The 26,036-nt window shown below is 30.5% G+C and overlaps 2 long non-coding RNA genes across 2 annotated transcripts; both read right to left on the reverse strand.

Moving 5' to 3' along the window:
* Nucleotides 1–4,262: 4,262 nt before the first annotated feature.
* LOC110278483 (uncharacterized) lies at nt 4,263–5,087 on the reverse strand. Its single transcript, XR_002371399.2, has 2 exons — nt 4,663–5,087; nt 4,263–4,473 (listed from the first exon to the last, which is right to left on the reverse strand). It is a non-coding gene; the product is annotated as an uncharacterized LOC110278483 (long non-coding RNA).
* An 18,521-nt stretch (nt 5,088–23,608) lies between these two features.
* On the reverse strand, nt 23,609–24,419 carry LOC110278484 (uncharacterized). The gene is made up of 2 exons (XR_002371400.2): nt 24,339–24,419; nt 23,609–23,920 (listed from the first exon to the last, which is right to left on the reverse strand). It is a non-coding gene; the product is annotated as an uncharacterized LOC110278484 (long non-coding RNA).
* Nucleotides 24,420–26,036: the final 1,617 nt, after the last annotated feature.

A 26,036-nucleotide genomic window follows, 5' to 3' on the forward strand; every position in this document is an offset into this window, starting at 1 on the left:
GATGACAATCATTAAATCTTCATTAGAGTAACCACCTTATTTAAATATCTATGCATAGGCATGTATATTAACAATCTAATCATCAAGTATGACACTCGAATGAGCATACACAATGGAAAGCGGCGCAGTTTCCTTTAGCTGTTTGGCTGTTACATCTACTTTGCAACCTATTTCTATCCAAGAATCAAGACACGAGTTTCCCTCATGTTCTCTGTGGCTTACTGTTGCTGATGTCAAACCTGTGAAACATCAAAATAAACGGATTTTTTTATTTAAACTAATTAAATATATTATTTATCAAAATTACTAATACACTAAATATTTATTAATATATATATATATCTTTACACATTTTAGATACTGTAATTCACGACATATTAAATACATATCCCGAATATTCAGTCATCGGATTATGGTTTAACAAAAATTGAATGTAATAATTTTTGTTAAACTATAATCCAATAATTGAATATCTAAAATATATTTAATGTGTATTTTTAGATCACAATATCCAAAATATGTAAAATAAAATTGTATATATTAATAAATGTAAAATAAAATTGTATATATTAATAAATTGTATATATTTTATTAATTTAAATAAAAAAAATCCCGAAACAAACTAAGCGTTAAGTGAGAAACATTGAAACAACAAAATACAGAATATATGAATAGTTGAATACATCAGACGATATCGATATTTCAAAATAAATAATAATATGAATACAAGTATGCTTTGGACTACTAGTTCATCTTTTACCATTTTTTATTTTTTTTTTCTCTGTTTGGCACAATATTACATAGGAATTTAAAATGAAAAATTCAGAGAATTTTTTCCTCTTACTGAACAAGATCTTCCCTAACTTTTAGACCAAATGAACATCTTATTCCACTTCTTGAATATACCGAAAAAGATTTATTTAAATAAAAAAAAGTAAATTTGTCAGTTTAAATTTTGATAAAGAATTCAAGTGAAATAAAAAAAATGATTAGAGACAATATTTTGAGACATAAAAATTGTTAAAAGATAAAAGAAATTTGAAGTTTATAAATTAAATATCAAGTGTATGAAGCAATATATACCTAAAACCAGAAGGGCAACTAAGAACATGTTTGTGAAAGTTAACTTCACCATCTTTCCCACAAGCAGAGAGGATCAATAAACTCAGCTTTGATATATATATATAACTGTGAAGCGGTATATATCGAATGGTGCGTATATATATAGATTTCAAAGTGTAACTCAAAAATGTGTGCTCAGTCTTCACCGCTAAATTATTTGATAAATTTAATTAAAAAAATAATTATATGACTAATAAAATTGATCATTTTTATTAATATTTGATAAGTTTTAAATACTAAAATTTTAATTCTAAATTCTAGATACTAAATTGTAAATTCTAATAGCATAAAAGTAAGGTATTTATTTATTAAAGCATTGACTAAAAAAATATGAAAAAGTTATTAGAATTTCTTATTTTTTATTATTACTTTTAGTTATATAAATCTTTTTTTTTAGTTTAGTAATCTAATAGTATAATTTAGTTCATATTTTTAAATATTAATGACCAAAAATAATAAGTTTTGATGGTATTTTAATTTTTTTTTATTGGCTAATATTTGCTAAATAATATTACCCTCTTATATATTTTTTTTAAAAAAATATAAATTCGATTATTACTAATAATTATATTTTGTCTATATGCCAACTCGCTTTGAAGGGAAAATATTTAAGAGTTTGAATCGCCAATAAATTAGTGTATCATATTTCAAATTATTAACTATATATATACATCTACCGTGAAATCGCATATCATATTTTATTCAATTGTTCGTATTGTTAAGAGAATAATTAGAATCAAATTAGATTAAACAATATTATTTATATTTATATAGCGTATTTGTATATTAATTGTAGAATTTTATGTTTTTATTATTTTAATTTTTTTAACAGCTATATATACCTCTTATACATTATACTTTTCTTCAAATTGAATAATACACAAAATATTTTTTTAGATTGGTCTCTTGTTTTTAACATAGTATCAAGAGCTTAGGTTATTTTTTTTCCAGTAACAATTGGTTTCTAGCTCTTTTATTTTGTCTCCTCCGACATTACTTTATCCTCACTTTTCGACTCCTTTCCGACACTTTGGTTCATCACTGCCGCCACTATCGCCTTCTCCTCGTCATAACGTTCCTAACACTACTGGAATCACTGCGGGACTCCGCCGGACGCGCTGCCACGTGTAAGGTCCCACATCGGTTGGGGAGGGGAACGAAGCATGCCTTATAAGGATGTGGATACCTCTCCTTAACATGACGCGTTTTAACGAGTGAGTGTGGGGGGCTTCGGCTATCATCCCTATTGTCAAAGGCAAAACCATGAGGCCTTGTGTGCCAAAGCGGACAATATCATGCTAGCGGGTGGTCTGGGCTGTTATAGATGGTATCAGAGCCGGAGCCCGGATCGATGTGCCAGCGAGGGCGCTGGGCTCCCTTTAGGGGGTGGATTGTAAGGTCCCATATCGGTTGGGGAGGGGAACGAAGCATACCTTATAAGGGTGTGGATACATCTCTCTAGCATGACGCGTTTTGATGAGTGAGTGTGGGGGGCTTCGGCTATCATCCCTATCGTCAAAGGCAAAACCGTGAGGCCTTATGTGCCAAAGCGGACAATATCGTGCTAGCGGATGGTCTGGGCTGTTACAGATTGTATCAGAGCCAGAGCCCGGATCGATGTGCCAATAGCAAGACATATGACTACGCTTTTAAAAAGTGCCAATAAAGTAAGATACAGCTACGCTTTTAAAGCATGACTGTTGACGCCTACTGTACTGTACATTATGGCCACTCTTTCAAAGCGTGCCAACAAAGAGAGATACGACTACGCTTTAAAAGCGTACCAATAGAGGGAGATACGGCTACACTTTTAAAGCGTACCAATAGGAAGACATACGGCTACGCTTGTAAAGCGTGGCTATTGATTGCTACTATACAATATGGTCACTCTTTTAAAGCGTGGCTATAAGTTAATTTAGTAACCTATTGTTCTTTTTTAATAAATAAACTTACAAAATTCATAGATAATTTTAAAATATAAAGGATGACTAGTAATTTTAAATCAATTCATCCTTGCTTCATAAACTTGTCACTAAAAAAATTGTGTTTGATCACATGATATACTCTAACGAAATATCGAAAATCAAAGTCATGGCAATTCCATTAGCAATTCTCTAATACGTGAATTACAATTTCAACATGGATTATATTATCTACTTTCTTTACACTTTATTACAAAATATAAAACTTTATGATTACTAATCATCCATTTTGAATGAAATTGTTTTCACTATTGCCCTGCATAATTTTAAATATTGTTACGTGTTAGTGCATTTTATATCAAACCAAAAAATGAGAAGGACTTGAAAAAAGAATTTCAAAGACAAAGGACTCATTGGACAGAAAAATCAGAAGTAAACAAAAGTACTTGAAATCCAGTTATTCTTCCAAGAAAGTTTCTTTTCACGAAGCAAGCATGGCTGGGAATCTAACTATAAGTAATTCTTTGATAAAAATAAAAATAAAAATAAAAAATAAGTAAAAAATAGACATTGTTATCTTTTATGTAATTACCACAATTTTATTTTAATCCTGTACACATAAATTCTATTTGAATCTAGTACACCACATCCGTTATATTTTAATCACCATAATTTTTAGGATAAAAAAATGGAAAATTAAATTAATGTACTTTAAGCCATTACTAAATTGCTAAGATTCAAATCATAATTTATTTGTGCTAAAGAAAGGGGAAAACCCAAATTTAGATAGTCTCCAATGTCTTGTTCTCAAGTTAAGCACATATAATGTGAAAATTGAAATCAATTCATATGCAAGATTTGTGGTGGGACTCTTATTCTTCTATTATATCAGTTAAGATCATACAAATCTAATAAACTCAAGGCAACCTTACTTGCTTTTAATTTGTTAAAATTATTCTCTCTTAAGAACTAATTTAAATTAGTATTTGAATAAATGTGACAACTGAAATTTTGTAGAAATGCATTTTTATCATATAATTTTGTGTTGGTAATTTTTTTTAAATCATTAATACAAACTCGACAAAAAAAAAACAGGACGTTGATTCATGATTAATCCCTTTCAAAATAAAAATAAAATTAAACTTCAACTCTCTTTTGTTATCTGTTTTGATTAAAGATTTTTAATAAGTAAGGTTTACCAGCTCTCAAAACCAGCAATGAAACATCGATGGAAGGGGCCTGACTTGCTTCAATCAAATACAAAATTCTATTTCATCAAATCCAATAAACATAACAGGGTTTCCAAAAGACATTGTACCTACCCTGTGATGCATTCTTCATCAAGGGGTACATTTGGTTGAATCTGTATTTAGAAGGTACCAAAAGTGCAATAAGTCCACGCATGTACTCTCTAACTATCCTGCAGTTCCTGAAATAAATAATAATAACATAACAAATCGCAAGTTTTAAAACTTTTTCAAAGATTCCTGAATGAAAGTGAATACAATTAGAATATAGGGAAATCCTGTTTAACCATAGGAAAAGAAATAGGAAAATCGATGAATGAAAGTGTGAAATAGGAAAAGTAATAAAAGAAAGGAATAAGAAGAGGATTTACAAAGAAGCAAGAAGCTAAAATCGATGAATGCCTGTAGAGTCTAGTTTCTTCCAAAGCTAAGCAGGAAGGGAGCGGCGCGGAAGGGGTTAGGGGTTTGAAGCGACGGAAGGAAGCGGCGGCAAAGGGAGAAACGACGGCGGGTTTACGACGGCAAGTGAGTGCAGGGAGTCACCACCAGAGAGAGTTACCGTAGAAGGAAGGTTAGGGGTGCCGAAAGAGGGATTGCTGGCGGAGGCATTGCGAGCGCAGTGATGTTCTTCACGGAGTGTCATCGGAGAGGTACTTCATTTGAGTGTCATCGTCGCGGTGAGGGTAAGGCATAATGAAGAGAGGGTTAGGGTTATCACTGCTGAACGAGTTTGGGCTTAATGTTTGAAGGAGGAGTTAGGGCTTACGGGTCTTTGAATGAAGAAGGAACGAGAAAGATAAACCTTGAAAGATTTTAATTTGAAGTTATAACTTAGACATTTTAATTTGAAGGGTACGAGCTTTTTTAAAGTTATTCTTTTTGGGGGAACCTTTTGGCCACGCTTTTGAAGCGTGCCAAAAGGCTTGTAGGAAACGGCTACGTTTTTCAAACACCACAATAATAAAACCCTATTGCCACGCTTTAAAAGCGTGACGGTTTCTTTCTATGGCTACGCTTTTTAAGCATGGCAAAAAAAATGTGGCCAAATCTTGCATGAATTGCCACCCTCATAAAAGCGTGGCCATTCACCCTTTTCGCTACGCTTTTGAAGCATAGCAAAAAAAAACGTGGCCAAATCTCTTTTCAATTGCCACCCTCATAAAAGCGTGGTCATAGACCACTGTTGGCTACACTTTTAAAGCGTAGCAAAAAAAAGCGTGGCCATAAGCCTTTTTTCTTGTAGTAATAAGAACGTATTCTTTATTTTTTTTATCAAAGTTGATCATTTTAAGATACAAATTACAATTCTTTTATGATCTTTTATTGATGTAGTCATTCTTTTATTGATTATTCTTACTAAAACTTATTTTTTTTCATCTAACCTTACAACGCGATTGTCCTTTGTCGCAATTTTTTATAATACACCATATCTATCAAATACCACATCGAGTTATATTCAGTGATCCGAATTCTAATTACATAGATGTAAAAATTTAATGAAAGGACAATGAACTCTATTTTACTAAAAGATGGTTGAATTTATTCATATATTATCATTAATCTAATGGAATGTGGTAAAAAATAAATTTTCTTGAAAAGAGCTCGATTTTCATTGAACCAAAGTATTTTGTTTTTTAAGTTTTTTTTCTTTAACTATTTCATTTAATGATAATGTATTTTTCTTTTTTTATATCAAAATTGTTCAATTTTAAGGTATAAATCATAATTTTATCATTTTTTTTAAATTCAACTTTATTTTTATTTTTTTAGTTATATATAATGTGTGTTCCTACTCATTTTTTTTCTTGTAGCAGAATTATATTTTATATAATTATTTCCAATGCATTATATCTATTATATTTCATCCCGAGTTATTTTTTTTTATCTGGATGTTAATTATATTTGAATCTGATAAGTTATGTCTGTTTAATTTGGATATGTAATATTTAACTTTTTTTATTATATTTAAATTATCCAAGTAATTGAGTTAAAAATAATGCTAATAAGATTGTATCCCATATAATAATAATATTATTTTTTCAATAATATTAAATGAGTATAAGAAAAAGAATATTTTAAATACGTGTTTTATATACTACTTTACATATATTAATATATTATATAATATTAATAATGAATATTATGGAAGAAATATGGATATTAATACATGATTATAAGAAAAATAATATTTATATATTATTAAAGTTAGAATTGTGTATTAATATTTTAAATCACTAAATGATAAAAACGTACGTGATTATATTATTAGGAGAAAGATAATATTTTAATTTATTACAAATTATACTAAACATAAATTATTCGAATTATACATAAAATTGCACATAATTATTTGTTTTTAAATTAGAGAATCAAGTTATTATATCAATATCATTAATTAATATTTTTTTATTTTAAAAATATTATAATTAAATGTATAGACTTCAACCAAAAAATAAATATATTAGTCTATTAAATAAAATTTTTAAATTATATTTTGAGAATAAAATAATATTTTAAATTTTTTCTTTGATCAAAATTCATAGTTTATTTTAAATAGTTTAAAATTTTATTTTCTGATATATTGAGTATCACTTAATTTTGATATTCATTATTATTATTATATAATTAATATAATTAATTAATAATTTCTTTTCTAATCTTAAAAGTATATACTAATAGAACGAACCTGAATATTAATATATGATTATGAGAAATAAAATATTTATATTATTAAAATTATAATATGTGTATTAATATTTTAAATCAATTAATGATAGAAATATATATGATTATATTATTAGAAAAAAGTAAGCAGCGTCCACACTTGGCCAGCCTATAACCCCTCCATAAATTCTTGCGCCTTTTTGGTTCAGCGCTGCAAGCGGCTCCCACCACTTGCTTTGTTTTCCTTACTCATTATTAGAAAAAAGATAATATTCTAATTTATATTTATTATTACACTAAACATAAATTATTCAAAATTTTGCTACAATTATACATAATTGCTTAAGTCACCAAAAAAAAAAATACATAATTGCTTGTTCTTAAATTAGAAAATTGAATTAGTATATCATTAATTAATAATTTATTTCTAATCTTAAGAGCATGATAATTAAATGCATAAACTCCGATTAAGAGGTAAATATGTTAATCCCTTAAATAAAATTTTTAAATTTAATTTTGATAATAAAATAATATTCATAGTTTTTTCTTTGTTGAAAATCTTGTGGTTAATTTGTTTTAAACAGTTATTTTGAGATTTTATTTCTTGATGTATTGGGTATGATTCTATTTTTAATGCTATTTATTTTTTTTTTATCTACGCATGGGTATTCTAGAAGCATACAACTATTCGGTAAAAAGAATATTTTAAATATTAAATATTTTTAAGATTTATTTTATACAAAATTATAAATAGACTAATTTCTCATAATGACTACAATTAAAAGAATATATGATAAAATAATTATTAAATATAACATATGTTAATTGAATTGTTATAATTAAGGAAAGAATTAGTGTAAATAGGTACATAATTAATATATAATTATGAGATAAATAATATCATAATTTAGTATCAATTAAATTGATCATTAGATTTATTATTATAATGAATACATGGAAAAAGAGTCAAATATTATTTGTATTTTTAGCAAATTGTAGGACATTTTTAAACTATTAATACCTAACAATTAAACCCCTTAAAATAACCATGATTAGAACCTAATCAATTCGTATATACATGTGCGATGCTAAACATAATTGGAATTATAATCTCTTAATAAACAGAATTTTCTATTTCAATCTTGAGAGAAATAGAATGTTTTAAATAATATTAAACATAAATGAATATAATATATAAATTTAATATATAATAAAATAGAAAGAACATATATATTAATATATTAGTGTATAAACGGTAACTATTATATATTATTAAGTTATGATGCGTGCATTAATGTTTTAAATTAATTAATGGTAGAAAAGTATATTATTATATTATTAAAAAAAGATAATATTTTAATTTAGTACTAAGTATATGCATTAAACGTGTTTATAAAAATTATATTACAATCATACATAATTTTTTAAAATTAGAGAATTAAATTATGGACAATTTACATAAATAAAATATTTAAAAATTAAATTTATACGGATACAACTTTCTATAATAAATTATATTCGTATCCTGAATCTACTTTATATAAATCATGGCAGTCTATTATAATTTACCATTCTCATATAATTTGCTATATTCTACCGCGAATTAGGAGCAAATACTCATATGTTACTTATTGTGTTGCATGACTACAATTTATTTTTATTTTTAGTTGTATTGAGTGCTGAACTATTAAACTTTTTAATTGTCGTATTTGAATTCTGTTGTCATTATATTTTATTAGATTAAGATTTTGTTAGCTATTGTGTATTTCGATTTGTCGATTTTAATGTTATGACTTTGCATAATAGTATAGTAGAATATTTTTTATTTGATTAAAAAAACCAAACAAACCGAACCAAACCAAACCAATTTTAATTGGTTTGGTTTGGTTCGGATGACCTTGAAAAAAAAATGAACCAAATCGAACTGCAGCTTAATTAACGATCGGATCAGATGGCTTTTACTTCAAAAACCGAACCAAACCGCACTGCGAACACCCCTACTTATTATATTGCAAGACTACTTTGTTTTTTTTTTTTTTTGACAAATACCACCTCATAATCGTACTAAAAGCTCAGGCGTTACTTACCTCTAAACCTCTTTATTCTATACTATTTTTATTTAATATTGAACCTTCGCGAATAAGAACCGAAACTTTCACCAAAAAGACGAAGAGTCGGTACTTTAAATCATTTAATCACAAAATTATATATATCCATATAGCATTATGTACATAGACTTACTCAAAGACCCTCAAATACAATTCCTATCCCTCTAAAAGCCAAAACAATACATGACGAGGGAAAAATAAAATCTAAGAACTCAACTTGTAAAAAGAATCTTCTATGCTCTTGTAGTTCTGCACTAAGTCTTCGCACCTGTAGCTGAAAGAGGGTGAAAATAGGGGTAAGAATTGGGGAGTTCTTAGTAGGGTCGGGGTGTATAGTTATATCCATTTTATATATACTTGGTCAGCAATAACAGTCAACAAAGTACGAGCCAATTCAACAATTATAGAACACAAAATCGAATCACAAGCACACACAATCATATAAAACACACTCACAAACAAATATGTGCAAATAAGTATGATGCATGACTATCCCTAGTGTAGGTAATAAGCTCATCTGTCGGTTTCGACCCGCTTCCGATGCAACTCAGCAACCTTTGTCTGAGTTTGGTTTCCAGTGTCATAACCTCTGTAAGAAACCTCTGTCTTACAGGTGCGACTCTCTTGAGCCGATGTATGCAAACATAACCTCTGTAAGCAACCTCTGTCTTACAGGTGAGGCTCTCTCTAGCCAATGTATGTAGCGATAACCTCTATAAGCAACCTCTGTCTTACAGGTGCGACCATCCCTTGAATTAGCTGATGTATCTCTAGAAGCGAATCTCGATGGACTCACCACCATATCTCTACTCGTTTTCAGTAGGTACATAATCATCTTAGCTCGTTCTTTCTTTTGTTTCTTTTATTCTTACTCTCTGCTCTCCTATGATAGAGGTTATTTAGATTCTTTTAATCTTTTCTCTCTGCTCTTCTGTGGCGGAGGTTTCTTTAATATTTTTCTTTCCTTTTCTTTTCTTTCTTCTTCTTTCTTTCTTATCGTTCATAATATAAATCATCCTCGCATTGTTCCCTCGCCTTTTCCTAAGTGTCTTATGGAAAAGAATTATAAAGTTCTTTAATTAAGTCTGCGTTCTCTAAAGCTTTTAGGATTACTTTGCTTGCTTGCTTACTCATTAATATTACACATTATAATATTCTTACGAAATAATATCTTTGAGAAATACTAATTATAATAATGATTTATTTTAATATAAATGAATAATTTTAAAGAAGTATTTAAAATAATATTTATAATCTTCTTTTCAAAACTCAATTTATAAGACCTTATTTTTACACATTTACTAATTACTTTATAAATCACGAACTCTTTAATATTCTATTTTTAACTTCAATATTTTATAAAATTATATTGAACCCCCACTTATTTTCATATTTATAAAAACAATCCTAATCTTTTACAAAATACCCATTTTTATCTCCTGAAAATACAATTTAATTACTAATCTTTCTGTTATATCAAAACCGAAACCCTTAGCCCTTTCTTTTCAAAATATTACTCGTAATTTAATCCCTTTTTGAGTCATTCAGTTACCGATTTTTCTCAGCTTTTAATTTAATCTTTTAACTACCAAATATTATCAATTTTCTCTAAATACCATATCACAACAATCCCAAAACTATTAAAACAACCACAACTGAGCTATTTCTCATAGCCAAACTAACAAATCACAAGCAATAATAATAATTCAACATAAACTCAAAGAATAATCAACCAAATCAACATTCACTTATCAAATTCATATTTAATTATTATAAAGTTACCAAACCCTACCTCTGTACGAAATCAAAATACTCGAAACTCCGAAAAAGATTTTCGATCGAGCTGCTGAAAAAGAAAACGTCAGAAATCATTTCTGCCTCGTAGAACTCCAATTGGCCGAACTCAAGGGGAATGGAAGCTATGTCACCATCAATTTCTACCGAACAAAAGTAACGCCAACACGCATAGTTATAAGAACTGAACCAGTGATCAAACCGCTCAGACTACTGATTTATTGGTTTATTGGTTCAACCGATAAATCATTGGTTGAACCGTAAAATCGGTCCTATGTAAATAAAAAATATAGGTTTAATTACTCTGTTGGTCCCTATAGTTTCGTAAAATTTTCAATTAGGTCCCTATACTTTTTTTCTTTTTAATTGAGTCCCTACACTAATTTTTTTTTCAATTAAGTCCTTCTTAGTAGTAATTGGCTTAATTTTATAGGGACCTAACTAAAAAAAAAAAAAGAATTAGTATAGAGACATAAATAAAAAGAAAAAAAAGTGTAGGGACACAATTAAAAAAAATTGGTGCAAGGACTCAATTAAAAGGAAAAAAAAGTACAGGGACCTAATTGAAAATTTCGCAAAACTATAGGGACCAACAGAGTAATTAAATCAAAAATATAAAATAGACAACTAATACAAAGATAGATGTAAAATTAGTTAGTACTATGACACTAGTATCTTAATTTGATATAATAAGAATAACAATCCATAATATCAGTAAATTTCAATACTAGTGTCAAATAAGATAACTTTAATCATAACATTAATATTGAAAGAGATAAAGTAAATTAATAAATTTTTAGTAAAGTTTATATTTCTATTAATAATAGTTTATAATTAAAAATATAATTAATTCAAAAGATAGAGAATATAAAAATAAATTAAATTTGATATTTATAAAATTATTTATTTCAAGAGTTACTATATAATTAGTCTTTGTCGTTTAAAATCTTAAGAACCATAATGGCAGAGTGGCAACAAGGAAGCAGCATAAGTGCATAACCAATAGGTCCCTTGTTTGAACCCTGGCGCGTTGAGGACCGTACGTCGCAGTGGATCACAGGTGGAGATGCGCTGCTATGGAGCACCATAGAGTGGCAACCGAACTGGTTGGACCAGTTTTGTCGGTTCTTATTGAATTTGACGGTTTTTCTCCGATTCTCACCGGTTCATGTCGGTTTTATCTTTACACGGTCTAAAAGACAAACCGAACCAATTTATAGTCTGGTTTATTGGTTTTTTGGTCAAACCGAATGGTCTGGTTCGATTTTTACAACTATGCCAACACGTAGAGGAGGAAGATATAAACACTTTTGTCGGATTAGATTTTTGACTCCCGCGAAAGGTCAACTTCTCCTATGGGTCCTCCTCCGTTGGGTCCTTCTCCTGACTAGGGCTACTGGACTCCTCTTCCTCTGTCTCAGAATCTGATTCGAGGTAGACCACCTTGGGTGATCGTTTCTTGGGTGCTGAAGCAGTCGTATCTAGGAAGGTTATGACAGGCAGTTGGGAATCTCCTCCTACGAAATCTCGACCTAAGTAGGTAGTAGTGGTTATAACTACCCACGCGTGCTTTGAGGGATCATACTTAGAAGTCACCCTCGGGAGGGCACTGCATCATCTCTACCCACTGTGCCATGCTCTTCTGGAGATAGTATGGAAAAGAAAGAGGGATGAAAACTTAAAAGATCTCAGTAGGAGTGCTATGTAACACCTCCATATCTATCCCAGCCCACTTATGGAATTTCAAAACTTATATGGCATGGCATGTATTATAAACTTTTCTGGTAAAACTTAAAACATAATATGCATAAAAGGAAAGCATGTAACGTTGACATAGGCAAGTCAAATAGAAAGGATAATACTTAAGAAAAATCAATATAATCATAATTTAGGAAAAATAACCTTAAAAATAATAATCACAATCAAACTTTCCTTTATACTTTTACTTTCTTAACTTGTAGCTTTTATGGAATGTATTGAGTTCAAACCGGTATAAAAAGTGGGAGTGCCCTTCCCTTATCGAAGGTTCTTATCCCAAATATTTTGGCGATCACCTTCCCTTATCGAAGGATCATCTTGATCGATTACCTTCCCTTACCGAAGTATCATATCGATATCTTATCTTTGGGGGTCACCTTCCATTACCGAAGGATCATTCCCTCAGTACAATTTACAATCAAGGTTATTTAGATATACACAATAAGGGAGTTATGTCAATAAAGATATATTATTATATAAAATTGATGGGATAGTTCCCTTCCCTTACCGAAGGTTCTTATCCCAAAGGTTTGCCAATCACTTTCCCTTACCGAAGAATTATTTCGATTCAATCACCTTCCCTTACTGAAAGATCATCTCGATTATCTTGTCTTTGGGGGTCACCTTTCCTTACCGAAGAATCATCCCCTCAGTTCAATTTACAAATAGGGTTGTTTAGGTATACACAAGAAGAAAATCGTGCAAGATGATAGACAAATATAATGATAAAAGGGACATGTGAAATAATGATGCCATAGTTATATGGCACAAGATAGGCATGTACTCTATAATTAGAGAGATATTAATAACATAATGGTATAAATTAAAAGATCATATTAATGCACATAAAAATAGAACATATTAAATAATCGAACAATGTTTATAAAATGATATGTACTCTTAACCTAAAGGAATAACATAATGGCATTTAAAGGGTCATATTAATGCACATAATGAAAATAGGACATGTTAAATAATCGAAAAAAACTTATAAAAAGGTATATACTCTTGATTTTAAAAGGACATTAATGACGTAATGACATAAATTGAAGGATCATATGAATGCACGTAATGAAAATAGGGCATATTAAATAATTGAACAAAACTTATAAAAAGACATGTACTATTGACTTAAAAGGACATGAATAACATAATGACATAAATTAAAGGATCATATGAATACACGAAAAGAAAATAGGGCATATTAAATAATTGAACAAAACTTATAAAAAAGACATGTAATCTTGACTTAAATGACTTGTAAAGTAATAGTAACAATTATAAGAATAACATTCATCACGAAACAACACAAATATGCATGTATTTTTGATCAAAAGGTTTTAAACAATGATGGATTTATGTATGGGAAAAACTTTGATGACAAACATGATGTATGTGTGTAAAGGAAAGGAAAAAGATGAATAATACTATAAGACACACAAACATGATAACATGCATAGATGGTAAAATTAATAGCAGAGCATAATACATGCCAATCATAAAAGTAAAAAAAAGCATAATCCCTACTCTTTTCTAACGTCTCTGTGTTGACTATGCGGTTGACTCTTGTGTTTGCACACTGATAAACCCCATTTTTAGGGTTTATCTTATGCTTAATTTAGTAGATTTTATCCATTATTCTCACGTTTATTCATATAATTCGCATGTTTTACATTTTCCTTCTCAATTTTGTACTATGATTGAAAACATGCTTCGTTCGCCTTAAATTTGTTAATTTTAATCTCATCTTATTACCATTTGATGCCATGATATGTTTGTTGAGTGTTTTCAGGGTTTATAGGGCAGGAATGACTTATAGGACGGAAAGAAAGCATGCAAAAGTGGAAGGAACGCAAGAAAAGAATGTTTTGAGAAGCTGGCAGCGACGCGTACGCGTGACCAGTGCAGAAGACAAGCGACGCGTACGCGTGACCAAGTTTTTTATTCATCAACGCGTACGCGTGAGCGACACGTATGTGTGACAAAGCGTCACGTGCTGCAGATATCAGAAAACGCTGGGGGCGATTTCTGAGCTTTTTTTGGCCCAATTCCAAGCCTGAAAACACATATTAGAGGCTGTAGAGTGAGAGAATCATGGATTCAACATTCCTTTACTCTTGTTTGTTCTAGCATCTTACTTCTTTTAGTTTATATGTTATTACTTCTGTTTGTTTACTTCATTATTGATGCACACTTGCCCCTTTGATTTAGATTAATGCAATTCATATTTTTATGTTATTGTTCCTTCTTTAATTATTGGTTATTGTTGTCTTACAATTAGGTATCTTAGAGTTTATTATCTCTTACTAATTTTCTATGTTTTTATTCTGTGCTTTTCAAGTGTTTAATAAAATGCTTGGAAGGATTTTAAATTAGCTTTTTATATTCTTGACTTGGATTGATTATTTGAGACTATAAAGTTATCAAATTCTCTTGTTGAAGGATAATTGAAAATAGCTGATTGGCTTAAGCTTCACTAAATCTAGTCTTTGATTAGAACTTGTGAACCTAAGTTGATTTTGCTCACTTGACTTACCTTCATTGTAGAGGGTTAACTAAGTGAAAGTGAAATACAACTACCATCACAATTGATGACGATAACGAGGACATGACTTCTAATTCTCAATCCTAGCTCTTAGTTATTAATTTAATTTCTTACCATTTTATTTTCTTGTTCCTTATTTCAAAAACCCAAAAAGATATAATCTCATAACCAATAATACACTACACTTCCCTGTAATTTCTTGAGAGATGACCCGGGGTTTAATACTTCGGTTAATTTTATTGGGTTTGCTTAAGTGACAAACATATTAAATTTGATTGAGGTTGAATTGTCGGTTTAGAACTATACTTGCAACGCGATTATTTTTATGAAAATCTTTACCGACGATTTTTCCTTCATCAAAATGGAGCCGTTGCCAGAGAATTGCAAACGTGTGCCTTATTATTGGTTATTGTAAATATTTGCTTTTTTCTTGTTTGTTAGTTTTTGTTAGTTTTAGGATTTTGTTGCTTATTTTTATTAGTTTTTGTTTTATTTGATACTATGAATTCTCACCCCTTTGGCTATGAGTTTAGTTCAAATTATGTTGTAGGGAATGGAAGCTATAATGAGAACATGCATCAAGGATGGAACAACCAAAGGTGGGAGGAGCCTCAAGCTTTGGATCAACCATTTTGGCAACAACCTCCACCAACGTACTATGAGCAAGAGCCATTCCATGATGCATACGAAGATAATGGATATGGTGGACCTCCTTGTAGTTACCAACAAGGCCCACCATACACCTATGAACCCCCTCCACAACATAGTTTTGAACCACCGTACTCACAAGCCCTATGTTACCAAATCCTTACCCACCATACCAAACACCCTCATATGACCCTAATCCTTACCCACCATACCAAGAGCCTTATGAGCCTTACAAGCCATACTTAGAACCACCCCCATTCCAACACAATTACTTCGAAGAACCACCACCTCAATATACACCACCTCCATATCCCTATTAAAATAAACCATCTCCATATCCTTATCAAGATGAACCACCCTCCTATCATGAACCCTTTCTCCCAAATAATGAACTCTTCTATCCACACCAAGCTCCAATGGATGATTCTCTCACCTTATTACTTCAATAGCAATGTGAAACTCAAAGGATGACACTAGAATTTATGGCTACCTTGACCGAGGTAGTAAACACTTTGGCCTCCCGTTACTCCTACACTCAAAGCACTTCCATTGCCAATTGTGGAGAATCAATAGAATAGTGTAGCATGAAGGAGAGATTAGAAACTCTGGTGGAGAACAAGAAGTGGGATTTTGTATTGGAATAACTGGAGGAAGCTATAATCATTGAAGAGGAAGAAGTGATTGAAGACTTAGGAGATGCTGAACCTCCATGGGAATCTAGAGTGGTAGAGTATTCCTCCGAGAAGCTTGAAATTGATGTTGAGGTGGATAGTGAACAACCTCCAAGACATGTTCTCCATGAGGAATTGGATGGAATAGGAACAAGAAATAAGCCCCCTTGGTGAAGAAGATCCCACATCACATCCTCCTAGTGATGAACTTGCATCTGCAAGTGAATCCATTGAGTTTGAAGAACCTTCTCCGAGTAAATCTGAACGAGATGCTGAGGTAGACTTTTCTCAACCTCCATCTTATGACTTGAGTGACGAGGAAGAACTAGAAGAACTTGATAAGGGAGCGGTTGAAGTTGAAGAAGCCTGCAAAGAGGTGGAAGAATTCAAAGAAGAGCAAAAGGGAGTGGAGCCTGCAAGATCATTAGAAACAACTCTCCCAAAGCCATTACCATCCAATACAACATTCAAGTGGGTAAAATTCTTATCCTTAACCTTTACTTTCCCACTTGAATATGATTTACTTAAGACGGATGATCAACTTAGAGCTCTTTGTGGCTTTAAGAGTAAGAGGGAGATAGTTAGTGGTAGGAGTTGTCATGCAAGGTTCAATATAGTTGCATGCTCAAAATTGAAGTGCAAGGATTGGTGTAGAGCTCAATTGAATGGGTCTAGGAAGCTATTTGGATGCCTTAGTGGGAATTTGGATTGCTTGCCACCCGGTTGGAACAATGATGATCAACAAGAAGACAGGTGTAAAAGCAAGGTTTGGGACCCCAGAATTCATTCCAACAATCGACATTCTTGGGGCCTTGTCACTTGCTTTAACTTGCTTGAAGGCTTTATGCACTTAGTTTGGGATCCCGAAGGATATTGGAATTACAAACATTGGTAGAGATTCAAGGAAAAGTTCAAGCATAAGCGACCCTGAGATGAGCTCACCGAATGTCCAACTTAAGGACTTTAACTAAAAGTGCTAGGTGGGAGACAACCTAACATGGTATGATCTTCCTATTTATAGTCCTATTTTATTTATTTGCTTATATTTGTTTCGTTAATTGTCTTTGTTAATTTTCAGATTAGCATGTTTCCCTTTTGTTCTGAGTTATTTTAAAATAAAAAAAAAAGAAGAGAGGCAATCTACGCGCACGCGTGATCGACGCGTTATGCGTTGATTCCCAAGAATGGACCATGCGAAAACAGTGCTGAAACGATGCGTGCGCATGGCCTAAACAGAGAGTTAGGCTGGAAATGGCAAAAGAGGGGTGCCTGGCGCACAAGCCAACCCACGCATACGCGTCCCATGCATTTTTTTCAAACCATGCGAAAGCGTCAGCGACGCGTACGTGTGGGATGAAAATCGGCGTAAATGGTGATTTGAATAGAAAGTTGGGCGGGAATCAGGCTGGAGTCGTGCGTCTAGCATGACGAGTGGTCACGCGTACGCGTGACCGATGCTTACGCGTCATTTGTGATTATGCTCATCCACGCGTATGCGTAGGCGACGCTTACGCGTCGCGTCCCGTTTTCCATTTTACTCCTTTCTTCTCTCCTTTCTATTCTTTCCTCCTTCCTTTCTTTTTCCTTTTCTTCTCCCTTTCTTACTTCCTTCTTCTTCATTTCTTTAACTTCTCCTCCTTATTCTCTTTCATTTTATTTTACTTAATTTATTTGTATATTTTCATTCATTGCATTTTACCTTTGTGTATATTTTTCTTGTCTTTTCTAAGTTATTATTTTTTCATTGGTGTTAAATGTTCTTATTCAACTGTTGCATCTTTCCTACATTACTTTGGTGCTTTTTGACTTGTTTGCTATTTAGTTGACATGCCCTTTGCTTCTTTTGTTTTCTCACTTGCATGTTGTAGCTACCATGTAATTGAGACCCTCATTATTCTTTGGCATTAGCCTACCTAGATTTTATTTGTTTGCATATCTTTGTTTGTGGGTTACTCTTCTTCCTTTCTCTCTTCTTTTAGGATGGCCACCAAGATGGAAAACGGAATGCTTCTAAATAGGGCGAGCAAACAAGTCCCATTGCACACTCTTTGGAGAGTGCGCGTCAGTTGTAGCCACCCGTCCACTTGCACATCTTTGCATGCACCAAGGACGGTGCAATCTTTAAGTGTGGGGAGGTTGATACCGACTTTCGTGGGTTAGTTACTTCCTTTTCCAACACCAATATTTAATTAGTTAGTTGTTGCATTTGCATGATTGATTGCATGTTCGTTAGATTTTGTGCATATTTTACCACTACTTGGTTGAAGTGATGAACTCTTTCCAAGAAACTATTTTAGAGCATTTCACTAATTTAAATCAAAATTTTTGTTAAACTTGTTTGAAGATATTTAATTTGGAACATGGTTTTAGAGCTCGAACACACAAAACCAGTGAAATTTTGAACCTATTTGATTGGTTGCATTTTATCAACCAATATTCTGTTTTGGTGTGTGTTGTTCTCTCTAAAATTGTGATCTATATCTTGCTTGATTCTATATTTCCATGGTTTAATGTATGCATACACGTATATGATTGAGGCCTTGTTTCACTGAGCTTACATACCCATATGACCTTACCCATTTGATTATTCCTTGCAAACTAATGTTGAGCCTATTTCACTCTTTTTGTTCTTTACTTTAGCACATCATTAACTCTAAACGGAAAACAATAATGTCCTTAATTTGAATCCTTGGTTAGCTTAGACTAGTGAGAGTGCTCATGAATTAAGTGTGGAAAAATTGGGTTGGAAACATTCAGTTTGAGAATTGGGTGTTATATACTTTTTGTAAAAATGTACAAAGAATGTTGAGGACATGTTTATGCATTCAATACCTTAATCATATGTATTGAGAAAAAAAAGAGAGCAAATAATAAAAAGGGGACAAAATGCCCCAAAGTAAATGCAATGCATATGTACTGTACTCATATTTGGGATGCATGAATATGTGGCAAAAGATAGTTAATGGGTAGTTAGATTCTATATTATAAATACATGGATTGTCTTAAGTTACGTGGAAAGTTTAGGTTAATCAAGGATTCAGATTTTAGTCTACTTGACCAAATACAATCCTACCTTGACACTAACCACATTACAACCCTTAAAAGACCTCTTGATATGTGTAGTCATGCATTAAATTTTTGTTGATTGGTAGAAGAAGAGCAAGCTTTAGAAAGCAAGATTAGTAGAGAACCGAGAGAATCGGCCCTTAAACACTTGAGTGATATACACTTCCAGTGAGGGTTCGATGCTCGATTCTTTGTTCCCGACTTTCACGAGCTTTCTTCTTGCAAGTTGACATGTACTTCATTTTATGATTTGAATTAGTGAGATCCAGTTCATATTTGTTATTGAAAGATTCATTTATTTTCAACCAAGTAGGTAGAAATATTTTGCATTTAGTTGCATTCATATAAATAGGTTGCATTTCATAATTTCTACCATTCCTCTTCACTCTTTTGATTCTCTTGAGCTTAGCATGAGGACATGCTAATGATTAAGTGTGGGGAGATTGATAAACCCCATTTTTATGGTTTATCTTTAATTTAGTAGATTTTATCCATTATTCTCACGCTTATTCATATAATTCGCATGTTTTACATTTTCCTTCCCAATTTTGTACTATGATTGAAAACATGCTTTGTTGGCCTTAAATTTGCTAATTTTAATCATCTCTTATTACCATTCGATGCCGTGATATGTTTGCTGAGTGTTTTCAAGGTTTATAGGGCAGCAATGGCTTAGAGGACGGAAAAGAAGCATGCAAAAGTGGAAGGAACACAAGAAAATGATGTTTTAAGAAGCTGGAGCAATGCGTACGCGTGGACGACGCGTACGTGTGACCAGTGCAGAAGACAAGCGACGCATGCGCGTGACATGACGCGTGTGCGTGACCAAGTTTTTTATTCATCGACGCGTACGCGTGAGCGACGCGTATGCGTGACAAAGCGTCACGTGCTGCAGATATTAGAAAACGTTGGGGGGCGATTTCTGGGCTCTTTTTGGCCCAATTTCAAGCCCGAAAACACAGATTAGAGGCTGCAGAGTAGGGAAATCATGGATTCAACATTCATTATTCACAATGTTAGGGTTTCTCTTTTAACTTCTTCTCAAAGTCAGGTTCAATGTTCTTTTAATTTAGTTTTCCTTTACTCTTGTTTGTTCTAGCATCTTACTTCTTTTAGTTTATATGTTATTGCTTCCGTTTGTTTACTTCATTATTGATGCACACTTGCCCCTTTGATTTAGATTATTGCAATTCATAATTTTATGTTATTGTTCCTTCTTTAATTATTGGTTATTGTTGTCTTGCAATTGGGTATCTTAGAGTTTATTGTCTCTTACTAATTTTCTATGTTTTTATTATGTGCCTTCTAAGTGTTTGATAAAATATTTGAAAGGATTTTAAATTAGCTTTTTATATTCTTGACTTGGATTGATTATTTGAGACTATAAAGTTATCAAATTCTCTTGTTGAAGGATAATTGAAAATAGCTGATTGGCTTAGGCTTCACTAAATCTAGTCTTTGATTAGGACTTGTGAACCTAAGTTGATTTTGCTCACTTGACTTACCTTCATTGTAGAGGGTTAACTAAGTGAAAGCGAAATATAATTACCATCACAATTGATGACAATAACGAGGACATGACTTCTATTTCTCAATCCTAGTTAAGAGTTTTCTTTGTTATTAATTTAATTTCTTGTCATTTTATTTTCTTGTTCCTTATTTCAAAAACCCAAAAAGATATAATCTTATAACCAATAATAAACTACACTTCCCTGCAATTTCTTGAGAGACGACCCGAGGTTTAATACTTCGGTTAATTTTATTGGGTTTGCTTAATTAAGTGACAAACATATTAAATTTAATTGAGGTTGAATTGTCGGTTTAGAACTATACTTGCAACGCAATTATTTTTGTGAAAATTTTTACCGACAATTTTTCCTTCATCACACACAGAATATTCCTTTTTGTAGGGAGACAAAGGGGAGGATTAGTATATGAGAAGGGTGATCTTCTACCTATTAGTGTACCCCTATTTATATACTTTTGGTGGTAGGTGTGATTGGAGTATTTTTAAATTTAAAAGAAGGGTGGTTGTTAGATTGCTATCCGTAATTTAAAATTCTTAGTGTATCTCCTACCTGATTTTTAAATTTTAAAAAAAATCAAATTTTCTAAGAAAGGTGACAGGAGGTTGTTACATCCGGAACATTCTCGACATTAATCTTTGATTGTGAATTACACCTAGAATTATTGAGGATTGGAAAAAGTATTTAACATAAAAGTTATCCAACAACTCTAAGTTTGCTCGAATCTAATCACTATAGCTCTTTGTGATGCCTTTTCCTTAAACAATGCGCTATATTTCAAAACAAAAATTCAAATAAAACTTTGTCACGGGCACCAATTGAATAAACCAATTATGCACAAATAAAAGGCAACATTCATTCAAATTATCAATTGACAAAATTGGAAGAGTAAATTCAAAACTAATTAAAATTGCATAAAAAGTGAGAAAATTTGATTAAAATTCAAATAAATATTTGTATTTTCTACTTAATAAATTGAGTTCTATCAACAATACAATCTAGAGACGACCAAAAGAGAAGAATCTTCATCATCTTATTTAAGGAAATTGTGCTATGGGATTCGGAGTCGCCAAAATAAATTTTTCATAAAAACAAAATGGTTAACTGGATGCCAAAAATGAAAAAAGTTTGTGATACCAGAATTTAGATTTCCGAGTCAATTACTAATAAGAAAGATATTAATACTTTATATCATCTGTTCCTTGAATAGTTACTTTTTATTCTATTATTATTTGTGAATTTGATTCAATTAGTTTTCTTTAATATATATATTCCTTTTTATTTTGTAATGTATTATGTTTCAATAATTTTGGTGAAGGAGTATATATTTTGTATCTTTTTATGAAATCAATTTTAATCATAGATTACGATTAAACTTGAAAAGAAAATTTAGAAATATGTGGCCTTCATTAATCTGCATTGTTTGAACTTATTATGTGGTCTTCATTAATCTGCTTCCCCTTGTTTTCTCAATTGTTGACGAACCAGAGCATATGCTCCAATCGGAGGAATATTTGGTCGTAGCTCCGCCGTGTTTTTTTCGTCACCGACTATGTCTGAGGAGGATGGCCATGTTTCGATGGCGGCAGAGAATGTCACCGGTATAGAGTTTGATGAGCTTTGAGTGATTCAAGTGTTGTCATGCCAAGTTATATGTGTGTGGTTTTTAATTATTATATTATTGAAAATTTGATGTCAATATAGAATATATAATAATTATGCTCGCCAAATGCATAAATATTTTGGACAATTTCATCAAATAGAGCACTTTAAAAAATACAAATTCTACTCATACATATACTTCAATACACACCCTTCATTCACACACCATTTGCACACACGCTACTTTCATACAAAATACAAATTCTACTAATACATATACTTCAAAAAAAATAACAAATACATGAAAAATAAGCGTGAATAACAAAAATCGAAAGTATCAACTATAAATATAGTAATATCTAATTGTTTTTCTTTTTATATTTTTTTTTTTTTTTTGGTAATGTGATTTTTTGAGATGCTTCTAAGAAAAAAATTTTGGTACTAAAATTTTCATATCTTTTTTGAAAATTATTCGGATAGTGACAATGTTTGAACTCTATTCTTTAAATTTTTCTGTTTTCTTTAATTATTTTTTTAAAATTTCTTCTCTTTAGATTCTTTCTTTGAACTTTTTTTGGTCCTAAAATCTCTTCTCTTTTGCACTGATTTATTTATACTATTTATAGAAAAAAGTATTCCCCCATTAATACAATTGAAGAAGAAAATTTTAACATTGGCACTTATTTTGACGAGTATCTTCAATACCAGGATATGGATGAATTGATCGTGCATCTTCATTCTGTCAAGAATTTTGTTTCTCACTTTGATCTACTGCTAACTTGTAACTTGTGATTTTTTATTTTTTTATTTTTGATTTTTTTAAATATTAATGTAAAAAAATAATAAAATAAAATATTCGTGTGATTTTTTATTTTTTATTTTTTGAGATAATAATAATAATAAATAAATAAATAAAAATTAGATAATAATAAGAATAATAATAATTAATTCTTCGGACAATTTTATATATGAACGCCGGAGATATTCATTCAATCTCCATACAGAACTTTATTTAAATATATATGCGTATGCATATATAGTAAAAATGTGATGATATTGAATTCAAGTATCACAGAGGTATGAGCATACACAATGGGAACTGGAGCAGTGTCCTTTAGCTGTTTGGCCGTGTGCGTTCTTACATTTTGTGTCACATGCATCGTCTTTGCAACCTATTTCCATCCATGAATAAAGACACCACTTCCCTTTTTCTTCTCTCAGGCTTACTACTCTTTCTGATGTCAATGCTGCCAACCATCAAAACATAATGATATCAATACAATTTTGCATAGGACTAGTTCATCTTTTACTATTTTTAATTTTTTTTTCTCTGTTTGGCACAATATTACCATAGGAATTTAAAATGAAAAATTCACACAATTTTTTTTCTTACTGAACAAGATCTTCCCTGACTATTAGACAAAATGAATATCTTAGTCATCATCTTGTATATGCCGAAAGATATATTTAAGTAAAAAATGTAAATTTGTCAGTTTAAATTTGATAAACTAGAACATTGCCATAATAAAGAATTCAAGTGAAATAAAAAAAAAAATGATTAGAGACAATATTGTGAGACATAAAAATTGTTAAAAGATAAAAGAAATTTGAAGTTTACTCGAACAAAACATATAAATTAAATATCAAGTGTGAAGCAATATATACCTAAAACCAGAAGGGCAACTAAGAACATATTCGTGAAAGTTAACCTGACCATCTTTTCCGCAGAGGATCAATAAACTCAGCCTTGATATCTTTTGTATATATAACTGTGTGAAGCGGTATCGAATGGTGCGTATATATATATAGATGTATTCAAAGTGTAACTCTAAAAATTGTGTGCTCAGTCTTCACCACTAAATTTGATAAATTTAATAAAAAAAATAATGTTACATGATTAATAAAATTTATTATTTTTTATTAATATTTAATAAAAATTAAATTTTAAATTTTAAATATTAAATTATAAATTTTAATAGTATAAAATAAGATACTCAGTAAAAAATATTGACTAATACTTTAAATAATATTACCCTCTTATATTTCATTTTAATAAAATATAAATTCGATGATTATTGGTTACCTCTATTCAATTTAGATATATAATTTTTCAAAATTTAACATTCAATTATTTTCTTTACTGTTTATAGCTTTGTTTTATTAGTATAACTTAAAATAATCTAAGTAATTGAGTTAAAAATGTTGTTAATGGAATAGTTTGTCATATAAATTTTATATAACTTTTAACTATTAATGTATAAAAATTAAATCCGTTAAAATAAATATTAGGTTGATTAAACAATTTATTATTGCTATAATGCCAAACTATAATAATACACGGACAGTGATACGAACACACGGATATAGGACACAATACGATATGAAACATACGAATACATAAATTTAAAATTTTTGTAAGAGACTGAGACATGACATATATATAAAATATAAATACACAATATTATTGTCATATATACAAATTTTACAAAATTAATTAAATCTAAATTCAATTATTTTTAATATTGAAATCTTGTTTTTAAACTAGAACAATTATTAATCGATAATAATACATAATTTGCGATTAAATTAAAATATTTATATTGAAATCCTATTTTTTTAATATTTTTTTAAACAATATTCATAGTTAAATTTGTAGATATTTTTTAATGATGTATAGATAAAATTTTTAAATATTCTTTCTTTTATGTTAAAATCGATATGAACAAGTATAATGTAATATGAGATAAAAAATTTTCTTGAATCTTATTTATTATCATAATAAAAAATACTAATATTGAGAATTATTTTTGTTAAAATCTATTTAGGATTATTTTATTTGTTGGTATTATATTTATTTTGGAATCAAAGTAGTACGACCAACGTTATTACTTTTTAAAATTTACCAACTTATTTTGTCTCTTCTTGAATTGAAGTAGTTGTATTTATACTTAGAGATAATTTCATATTTTTTTGTTATTAGTTTGAACACCTAGCAAATAAAACTATTTAAAGATAAAATGAATACACAATTGAATATAAGATCATGTCTTGACTCTTATAAAATGATAGAAAGAATTTGTTTAAAGCTACGGAGCACATATACTTTCTTGAGTTATAGTGTCCACGTGTCAGACATATTTTAAACACGATACAATATTTATTTAACACTTGTCCGATATGATATCTTTTAGATTCAACCGTATCTTAATAAAAATACAAAATACTTTTCCAAACACACTTGAACAACCTAAATACCATCACGTGTCAATCATATCTAATTTTATTCTTAACTTATATTTTTAAAATAAATTTAAAAATAGTATATTATTATTAAATTTTTTTATAACTCAAAAAATATTAAAA

This window comes from Arachis duranensis, chromosome 3, assembly GCF_000817695.3.
Source record: "Arachis duranensis cultivar V14167 chromosome 3, aradu.V14167.gnm2.J7QH, whole genome shotgun sequence".
Lineage (NCBI taxonomy): Eukaryota > Viridiplantae > Streptophyta > Magnoliopsida > Fabales > Fabaceae > Arachis > Arachis duranensis.